Source organism: Nyctibius grandis, chromosome 2, assembly GCF_013368605.1.
Source record: "Nyctibius grandis isolate bNycGra1 chromosome 2, bNycGra1.pri, whole genome shotgun sequence".
Lineage (NCBI taxonomy): Eukaryota > Metazoa > Chordata > Aves > Nyctibiiformes > Nyctibiidae > Nyctibius > Nyctibius grandis.
The window spans coordinates 115,041,652-115,051,542 of NC_090659.1; positions in this window are offsets into that span (position 1 = coordinate 115,041,652).

Below are 9,891 nucleotides of genomic sequence, written 5' to 3' on the forward strand. Positions count from 1 at the left end.
TACTCCCAAGTCTTTCTCATTATGTCCTTAATTCCCTTTCATGGAAGCTGTAAATCCCACCTCTCCTTGTAGGAGGTGACATCTGCTGTTGTTTCTCAGCCTGAAGATTGATGGACAAATCCTATTATCCCTGTACAAATTTAATGGGACAAGTACTGATGTGTCACCTTAGTATCTATTCACCACCTCCACACAAAAATGTGGTTTGCTTGGTGTTTTTTTTTTTTTCTTTTTTTTTTAATATCTAGTTACACTGTTTAAACTGTCTGAAACTGGTTTCTATCAAGCAGCAGTACGCAGGTCTTTGCATCCTCAGTAAGTTCTGGTAAGTCAATATAAACTATGTCTTAGTTGCACAAGGTGTCCTCTCCAGTTTAGCAACATACAATTAAAAAGATCCTTTATCAAATTTGTGCAAATTTGGTTGTAATTGTCTCTTTTATTGACATCAGATTGAGTAAAAAGGTGCACTCTGGTGTTTGAGTCAGAGGCTTCCAGTCAGATTTGTGCTTCTGCCACTAAGATCACAATTTTTGCTGCAAAATCACAGCTCAGTGTTAAAGATCTTTTCTGTCCTCCAGCACTGAGCCCCATGGTACGAAGCAGGCATGTTACAGGAACGGACCAGACTCATCACAAATGGGATCCTCTTTTCTGTGGGAGGGATGCAGGAAGAGAAGGCATCGCTTGAAAGAAAAACAGAGGACACTCCAATCTGGACCAGAACCCCTTGGTAGTGATGGGTTTTCCTCTGAACCTCTGCCTACTCCAGGGCAGTGCCAAGCAGCACAGGGCGGTGTGACCAAATGTGACAGCTTCCAGGATGGGCTTTCTACTGCCTTGGGACAAGGACCTCCCCTGCGCCGCATCCCCACGGGCATGGCCAAGGAGCTGGCTCCTGCTGGCTCATCTTGGATGGATGGTGCTAAGGGAGGGTGGCCAAGCTGGCCAGGTCGTCATAGATAACCCTCTCCTGCCTGTCTGAGCCTGAACCCAAGGCAGAAAAACACATTTTGGGAGAACTTACCACTTTTGAAATGGGGCTGCCGGCAGGCCTGTGCGCTGCAGTGCTGAGAGCAGCAGCAGGATGTGTGGTTGCATGTGAAAACAAGCAGATTTGAAACAGTATTCACTCCAAGGGATTACACAAATAATACCCCAGTGACAATGGAGCTATTTACTCAGTTGACACTATGAAGAAAGCATCTCCTTTTATCTTCTTATGGTGGTTAGCGGGTTCGTCTCTCTACAGCCTCTGTTGCTACTTGCTGCTTCCCTTGATGCTTCTCTCTGGTACTTTTGTTCCAGCTTTCTTTAAAAAGCTGTTTATTTGAGGAGGGTGTAGGCTTCATGCCAGAGAAGGGCAGCTACAAAGTCATACAATGAGCAGCGTCAAAGATGCCCAAGCCTGTGCGTATTGGCTGCCAATGACCTATTGGCCAATGAAGGGCTCTCCTTCAGCCCACCCTACACAGAGGTGAACATATCACTGAGAATTTGTAGTATGGGAAGAGCTGGTGGCACCTTCCCATTAACAGCTGTCTGCCCCCCACTCTGGTGTCTGGAATGACCATGCCAGCTATGATGCTTACTCGGACGGCTTCTGAAATAGCTTCTTCAGTGAAAGAAACAGCATCGTGCAAGGCCATGCAAAGTGGGATGTATTTGTGCTCTCAGCACATGGGTACAGGCAGGAGTGTTTGAGCCCACTGTAGGGATGGGACTGAGGTTCAAGTCCTTAGCTGAGCAGCGTGCTTGCAGCACCTTGGGTCCCTGCAAGCGACGCTTCCCTTGGCTGCCATGCAGACTCATAACCTCCCCTTGCTCTGCCGGACCCAGCCAGCTGCAGGCCACCTGAGCCGGCTGCCTGGTGCAGGATCCTGCGCCAGGACTGAGGCACGGCTGGCTGCAGGAGGGATGATGACCCTGTGAGCCTCCTGTTCAGCCTCCTGTGAGACGTGAGAGCAAACCTGAGGGTGGATCTTCCTCAAAGGGCTGGAGTGTCTAGGGCACAGGCTTCTCCACATCTTCAGGAGGAGGTGTTTTTGCTTGTTTTGTTTGCACACGGCTATACTTGTCCCTCCCCCATAGCTCTCATATATTGCCCATGGTACCTCACCAAGGCAGACCATGTAATGGCGTACAAGAGATCACGGCAATGGTTTAGGCTTCAAAATTCGGACTTGGGGGACGGCTGCACAGTTCATATCTTTGCCACAAGCACCTTGATCTATCAGACTGTTCATGACATCTGAGCTGCAGATAACACTTACAGAAGCCACTAGACTATAGCACTTCCCTTTCTTCAGGGGTGATACAAAGTAGACAGATCTGGCAGCCCTTTGAGTAGATCTAAATTAACCCATATTCTTTCCAGAATTTGAACACCACTGAACTGTGCAGACACCATGGTCGTGTCTGCCCAACCTCAAAGGTTCACACCAGTTAACTAGCACCAACCACAAACCGGATGGTGTGCCCCGGTTTGCATCTATACTCCCTGAACCAAACTCTCTTATTTGTAGAGAAAGAGCTAGTCCACTGTCCGTGCAGCTCAGCCAGGACCAGCAGCAAAGAAGGACTTTTATGATGTGATCCACAACACTTGCCAATTCAAAGCCACCAAAACAGCTGCAATGCAGAAGAAACCTTTGGTCACTGCAGGTCTGGGCAATATGAATAGGATTTATTAAACTAAATTTAAGCCATCTGAAAACTAGAGATCAAGGCTAGACTAGTAATTTTGGGTTCCTCTATAGACAATTTGTGGTTACCTTCAGAGAGCAGCTTAGGTAGGCTCTGAGACATCCAGGCTGAACTGTCCTTTCAAGGTGCCTTTCTCCATTGCCTAGAGCAGGAACCTAAATGTCTTAGAAATCCTAGGCCAGACTGCTGATTTTTAAATAGCCAAAGGTAGACAAAATGAGTTCCAGTAACTTTCAATAGTGTCTGGTAGAGCCCAACGAAAGGTAAAAAGTTCAACTGTCCACTCACTGAACAACATAGTCTCTCTTGTGCTGTTAATTTTGTCTGTCTGAGGTTAAAGACAACCTCTTCACAATTGGCTTTCTTTTTGCAATTATCTCCCGTTCTCTTAAAAGGTCTATTTCTGGGAGCTTTTTTATGCTTTATTGTTGACTTTAATTTAAGCCAAAGGGAAAAAAGAATTGTTTAGCAAGCACCAAAATAAAAAAAAAGAAAGGACATTACGGTTGTTCCACCAAACTTACATGAAGTCAAGGCAGATTTTGCTAAAGTGTCTTCTGGTCCTTCTACACTGCTGAAAGGATTCATTGAGTGCTCTGTGATGAGTAACGACCCCCTCTCATCCACTTGCTGTGTTAGGGTCCTGGAGCCAGGTATTCGGGAGCTGTAAACACAAAGAAGGGCTGCTCTTTCAGCTACTAGAGACAAAAAAAATGGATCTTATGACTTCCTGCCAATAGAAAGGCACATGTGTTTTCTATCTGCTGATAAAGAGCCCAGTGATACTGAGCTTTGCTGGAGGAACGTCTGTGTTTTTTAATGGACACATAAAACCTTTCCTTCATGAACCGAGATTCATTTCACATCCAATATGTAATTCCACCAGTCTGCAGAGAGTTCTTCTGTGGCTGACTAACTATTTCTCATATATTTTTCAATTCCAAAAGATACATCAAGAACTGAAAAAACTCTGCTCTCCAACCCACTCCTCAGCTAACCACCAGCAGTTAGGGGAGCGGTGGGTATGGAGGAGGAAAGAAGCAAGCTCCTGTGCAGTGTAGAGGTGTGGAGCAGCAAATGGAGAAACTTCATAAAGCTGAGCTGAAAAAGCATGGGTAAAAAGGAATGAAAGATTGGGACCCTAGCTGGACAGAGAGAGAAGAAAATTGCCATCCATAAGGTTCAGGTTGGACATTAGGAAGAATTTCTTCTCAGAAAGGGTCATTAGACATTGGAACGGGCTGCCCAGGGAGGTGGTGGAGTCACCATCCCTGGATGTGTTTAAGAAAAGACTGGACGTGACACTTAGTGCCATGGTCTAGTTGACATGGTGATGTCAGGGCAATGGTTGGACTCGATGAGCCCAGAGGTCTCTTCCAACCTGATTGATTCTGTGATTCTGTGATACTCTGCTCTCGTGAGACCCCACCTGGAGTATTGCATCCAGCTCTGGGGCCCCCAACAGAAGAAGGACATGGAGCTGTTGGAGCAAGTCCAGAGGAGGGCCATAAAGATGATGTGAGGGCTGGAGCACCTCTCCTATGAAGACAGGCTGAGACAGTTGGGGCTGTTCAGTCTGGAGAAGAGAAGGCGCCGGGGAGACCTTACAGCAGCCTTCCAGTACCTGAAGGGGCTACAGGAAAGCTGGAGAGGGACTTTTTACAAGGGCCTGGAGTGATAGGGCGAGGGGTGATGATTTTAAACTGAAAGAGGGTAGATTTAGATGAGATATTAGGAGGAATTCTGGACTGTGAGGGTGGTGAGACACTGGCACAGGTTGCCCAGAGAAGTTGTGTGTGACTCCTCCCTGGTAGTGTTCAAGGCCAGGTTGGACGGGGCTTTGAGCAACCTGGTCTAGTGGAAGGTGTCCCTGCCCATGGCAGGGGAGTTGGAACTAGATGTTCTTTAAGGTCCCTTCCAACGCAAACCATTCTATGATTCTATGACTTGAGGTAGTGAAGAAGAGCTGAGACCCACCCTTTTCTTGCACGCATCCAGGTTACCCTGCTAGAGGTAATTGAAGATGGCTTTTGGAGAAGAGGATGGGATATTTAGAAGAGATCAGCTCCAAGAGACATGAATAGATATGTACGTTTAAGCAGTAATTTAAGTTGGAGCTATAGCCAGGGTAGAGTCATTGCAGACTGGGGTAATAGATGGAGACTGATATGAGAAACCCATTCTTCAAATGGGAGTGACTGACCAGAAGTAGTGATATGATGAGGATATGACTAATAACATGAGATGGGTCCAAACCACAGCCCTTAGGCCTGGATTCAGAGCTGGATCTCTCTAAGTGCAGTGGCAGCAAGAGCCAGCCCTCAAATAGGCAGGACTGAACAAACAAGATCTTCTAGAGTTTCGACCCAAAGATTTGGGTTTGGCTTCTGTTGACTGAAAATGACATTTACTAAAATAAATGATGGCTGAATCTCCAAAAGCTTGAGGCTGAAGTCTGTTCCTGCTGCTTGTATATTTACCTTGAACAAAGCTGAATACCTGAATTTGAAGCGCAGCTGTATTGGGTTTGCATGGCAAGGTTTTGTTAGCGGGGGGGGCTACAGGAGTGGCTTCTGTACAAGCTGCTAGAAGCTTCCCCCATGTCCAATAGAGCCAACGCCAACTGGCTCCAAGATGGACCCGCCACTGGCCAAGGCTGAGCCCATCAGTGACAGTGGTAACGCCTCTGTGATGATAACATCTTTAAGAAGGGGGAAAAGTTGCTGTGCAACAGCAGCCAGAGAGAGGAGTGAGAATACAGGAGAGAAAGAACTCTACAGTCACCAAGGTCAGTGAAGAAGGGGGAGGAGGTGCTCCAGGCGCCACTGCAGAGATTCCCCTGCACTGTGGTGAAGACCATGGTGAGGCAGGCTGTTCCCCTGCAGCCCGTGAAGGGTAACGGTGGAGCAGATATCCACCTGCAGCCCATGGAGTACCCCACGCTGCAGCAGGTGGATGCCTAAAGGAGGCTGTGACCCTGTGGGAAGCCTGCACACTGGAGCAGGTTCCTGGCAGGATCTGCGGACCCGTGAAGAGAGGACCTCACACTGGAGCATGTTTGCTGGCAGGAGTTGTGACCCTGTGGGGATGTATGCTGGAGCAGTTCGTGAAGAAATGCAGCCCATAGGAAGGACCCACGTTGGAGAAGTTCATGGAGGACTGTCTCCTGCAGGAGGGACCCCACGCTGGAGCAGGGGAAGAGTGTGAGGAGTCCTCCCCCTAAGGAGGAAGCAGCAGCAGAGACAACGAGTGATGAACTGACCGCAACCCTCATTCCCTGTCCCCCTGCGTTGTTGGTAGGGAGGAGGTAGAGAAATCGGGAGTGAAGTTGAGCTCGGGAAGAAGGGAGGGGTGGGGGGAAGGTGTTTCAGGATTTAGTCTTTATTTCTCATTATCCTACTCTGATTTGATTAGTAATAAATTAAATTAATTTTTCTCCAGGTCGAGTCTGTTTTGCCTGTGACGGTAATTGCTGAATGATCTCCCCCGTCTCCATCTCGACCCACGAGCCTTTCGCCATGTTTTCTCTCTCCTGTCCAGCTGAGGAGGGGAGTGATAGAGCAGCTTGGGGGGCACCTGGCATCCAGCCAGGGTCAACCCACCACAACAGCTCAAGAAATCACACAGGAAAAGAAAATATAATAAGAACCAGAAACATGCAGGAAGCTCAGCTTCTTTGACAGAAATGGGCTCTTTCACCATGGATCCCATCCAAAATCCCCATATGCAAAGACAAGTGGATATGGGCAGAGACTCTTCTAAATGAAGTTCATCTCAGGGTCAGTACTTAAAATGGTGGAAGGGTGGAGGAAGAGGCATTCCATCTTAACTAAAGGTTTTATCCTTTAATACCTACCTTACTTTATATATTTTCAGAGTCAGATAAGGGAAGAACATCCCCTATGGCTGCTTACACATATTGAGTTATAGCTCACCACGTGGAGGAGAGGAGCTGCTAGCCTACAGCAGTATCAGGCTATCCATACTGTAGTGGTGAATGAATTAGGTGGGCTCTTCCTGTGACTCATTAACCCTTAGAGGCATATTGTCATGGACAAACATGAGAGATTATTTAGTTAAATAGTGGACACAGTTTTAATTAAAGAGAGGTCCATACTGAGGCATCCCAATCAAGATCTGAGCCTCCTCAAAGCTCAAAGAAATTGGATAATCTGGAATTTCACTTTGAAAGCAAGCCCCTATGTTTCATTGAATATCTATGAAGAACAGCTGCCTTCTGCATAACCAGAGACTGATAGATCTCATTGCTCGTTACTTTTAATGCCGGCTTCATAGCTTTTGATTGCACAACGCAAAGGCGACAGCAACACTGCAGGGCAGCAGAGTGACTCATCAGGCGTTACTGCTCGCTGTTAGCAAAGTCTTTTCTATTTACCTAGGTGCTTATGTGGCCTTCATCTCCATGGTGTTTGAGTGCTTCCCAAACAAATAAACCTTTGTCTCTGCCCCTGCTCCCTCTGTAGACCCAGCTGGAGTGTTAGGCTGCCTTGCAGCACCATAGGGAGCTGTGGGACGAGCTGGGACCCACTGCTGTGTTCCAAGGTGCTGAGACTTGTACACCACAAGGCGTGTCCTGTCCACCCCAGACTTTTGCCAGCTGCGAGATGCAGACTGGGAACATGGTCCCCCACCAGAGAGGTAAACATGGAATTCACATGGTGCCTCTTGGTGGCACTCATAAACATAAATAGCCTGTCTCCTTGCATTTTCTTTAAGCCTAATAAAACTTGATGTGCTCAAAAAAAGTCATTCCTTGGCACAGATTTTCCAAGGGGGAATGGAGCCAAACTTAGCTCCTGGCTCACTGGACGTAGATATGCCTTGCACCTCATCCCAGGGCAATGGTGGAGAAAGCAGTGCATTTTCAGCTTTGTTCTGTGTGAAGATGTTCCCAGGAGCATGGGTCTGCAGGGGAAAATGAAGGTGGCAGCAAGCTGGATTACCCTGCAGCTGGACTTGAACCAGGGAATAAGTTGCACAGAGGCTGATCTGTCATTTTGCAGTTAAGGCAGGCCAGTGTTGAGGACTAATTCAACCCTGAGCTTTCCTACAGCGCCAGGAGCATTTAGTCCAGGGCTGAGCTCAGGCACCTCAGGGACCATCCTAAATCTGCGATATAGGCTTCCCCAATGGCCAGATCAGCATCTGGGGCTCCAGATCACATCCACCGCTGATGAAATGATGGTCCAAAACTCCTGATAAGAAGGGAGACCTACATGTGCCACCAGGGCTGGCTCTGACAGCACGGGTGCCTACCTGCTCCCTCTCCTCACCCTCCTGCAGATCTTCTGCACGCAGGGACCATGACTGCTCCAGGATGTGGCCCACGGCAGTTCTGGAGTGGGACCAGAGACGCCACACTTCCCAAAGAGCACCCCACACCAGGGATGTCAGAGGGGCAAGGACAAGTATTAGTTTAACATGTTTAACTCAAGCTTGTACTATTTTAAGATGAAAAATTTCCCAGAGGGCCCCATCTGCAGCTGAAAAGGACTCACCCTGCTATTTTCGTTTACTTTTCTATAAAAGGCAGGTCTTATGCTTCATTGAAAAACAGATGGTATCTCTATTGGCAAGATCTTCATACCTATGTGGCAAGGATTAATATGAGTTTCTAACCAAATTTTATACCTCTTATACCCCTTTATACCATTGCACAGGGCCAGAATCATGTCTGGTGACATGATATCTGGCTCTGTGGTGGACTGGAGCCATCTCATGAGGCTGGTCTCAGCATGGGGTCCTGTTTGAGTCCTCCCAGAGGAGAGTGGGCAACAAGAGTCAGTTGTGTCAGCTGTGCAGGATCCCATAGACCTGCGTAAGGACTGATGTCACCCAACACTGTTGCTGCTGCTGAGTTACGGGTGGTTTCCTTCCTCCCTCAGACATCAAAGGAAAATGTAGCTGCTTAATTTGCAGAAAGAAGATGATACTGAGATGTCCATGTCCTCTGCAGAGAGGCAATAGGCTACTCTAAATTATGAAGTGCAGGGAACAAATGTTTTGGTTTGTTTTTATGAGAAAATAGGGTTTGAGGTTATGGGAATTCCATAAGGGACAATGTCTCACAGTAGTAAAAGATTATAAAACAGAATTACAGTTCAAACCAGTAAGTGTTATATTATGCATGGAGACACGTAGACTGTAAAGCTTAACAATACACCAAAGCTGCCAACACTAAAGCAAGGCAAAGGGCCTCCTTTTAAAATTCAGTTTAACAGTGCCTGACACAGAGTGAGTAACAATGTTAAGCAACACAGAATGGATCATAAAACCCTGCTATATGCAATAGCTATTATCCTATGTGCTAATCTTCATATCACATTATTTCCTCAAATAATCATAATATTGTGCCAACAGCCCCTTCATTCCAGCTCATTATTTCTCGAGCTCGCTTCCTTCACAAGGAACGGGGCTCGCACTAACAATGCCCTCAGGGTCTGCAAGCAAAGCCGCGCGCTCCCGTGTACCCAGAACAGAGGAAGTCTTTTTCTTGGCCTATTTCTTCAGTTGTCTCTATGTTTTTACCTTCATGCCATTACAAGGTAGTAAGAAAGATTTTCATGGAACAACACAAAGAAATCCCTTATCATCACAAGCCTTTCAGGCACTGCCCACTCCTCTGGTTTGTCCGCCAGTTACGTGTTTTTCCTCCTTGTTCTCACTTCTCATCAGTCAGGTTCTTATGTTTGCGTCTCTTTTGGTGCAGTCGCTGCTCCAGCATTGTACAGCATGTTCCTGCTGAGAACTATCAGCTTCGACTTTCTACAAATAAAAAAACCTCTTGTCATTATTTTGTCACACTTTCAGCTTCTACTAAATAACTGATTCACAACAATAAACCTCCTGGTTGCCATTAGAGGCAGGCTGCCAAACAGTTTAGATGCAATCTTGTGTTATGCTGTTTTTATAAAGGTTTACCAAAACCCAGTGTGAATAGACTTGGGTTTTGTAACTTAAAGTAAAACATTTGCTTCATTTTATATTCAAAATATTACTACCCAGAGCTGGAAATGCGAATTTAATGTTTTGGGGCTCCTATGCCAGCACAAACAAACTTCTTGTGCAGCTCATACACAAACCCAAATGTCTTTTTGTCTACATGGAATAAGTTAAAAGAAACAAGATTACCTCATTCTTTCTTTGCATCTCCCCATCTGCCCA